Source organism: Tupaia chinensis, unplaced genomic scaffold (assembly GCF_000334495.1).
Source record: "Tupaia chinensis unplaced genomic scaffold, TupChi_1.0 Scaffold000318_1, whole genome shotgun sequence".
NCBI lineage: Eukaryota > Metazoa > Chordata > Mammalia > Scandentia > Tupaiidae > Tupaia > Tupaia belangeri.
Window position 1 is genome coordinate 1,373,903 of NW_006159811.1, and position 1,134 is coordinate 1,375,036.

Sequence of the window (1,134 nt, forward strand, 5' to 3'; positions counted from 1 at the left end):
CATCTCTTTTTCAAACTTTAGTAATCTATGTGGTAACTTAGAATACATCCTAATGTTTTAGAACTGTTTTAGTGTTGAGTAGGTACTTGACACTTGATGCATAAATGAATGAAAACTCTCTAAGATTGCCTTAATACTAGTTGATTTCTACTTACGTTCTGACAGTTTTAGCACAAGAAATGTAAAGACTCCTTACAAAATGAACATTTTTCTTTGTCTAGGCAGCTGTTTACTGCTCATAAAAATACAAATTATGAAAATTCAAACTCACATTTCAGACTGCCTAAGATAATGAATGCTGTGTAGGACTCGTTGACTGGAACTGGGGTAATACTGTGTTTTAAGCATGCTGCTGAATGGAGCGGAACTTGAAAAGGTACATTATGGAGGCTTCTGGGTCTTAGCATCCTAATGTGTAAGGAAAGGGGGCTAGGTTAGATCTTTAAGTTCATGATTTTTTAGCAATAATTAGCTAGTCCTCATGGCAGAGGGTGGGGATGGGGAACCTAGGATGGCAAAACAAAAGGCAAGGTATGCAGGACACAAAAATTGGGAAATCATTTGCTGAGAACATATATGTTGATGTGCTTGATTGAGCCAATGCACAGTGTATTTTGGATGGAAAATTCATATGTGTGTTGTGATGAGAAAAAAATTTATAATAAAAAAAAAAATCAAAAAATAATTAGCTAGTCCTGGCAGTTAGGACACAACTTACATACTGGTTTACATAAATTACAGTATTGTGAGGCAAGTTTTATAGAGCTTGAGATGCAATGAGAGCAAGATAGATGACAGCTCCTTTTTCTTTACTACTCAAGTTACTTTCTGTGCACCTTAAAACAACATACCTGCATGGCAATAAGTGGTTTTATGTCTTGTCTGATCCACAAATTTAGTAGTGAGTTAAACTTGTTTTTAGCTGTGTGACCTTGAAAGTATAATTTAAATTTCTATTTTCTCATATGCAGAATAAAGATAATACTAACATAGCACGTGTGCCAGCCACTGTTTACGTATTTCACATTATACTCACTCGCTTAGTAGTTATTCTTGGTGTCATCGTGAAATGAAATGATACTCCTCCAAAGCATTTTGGTGTATTTACATTCAACACACTAACCCCCCCCCCCC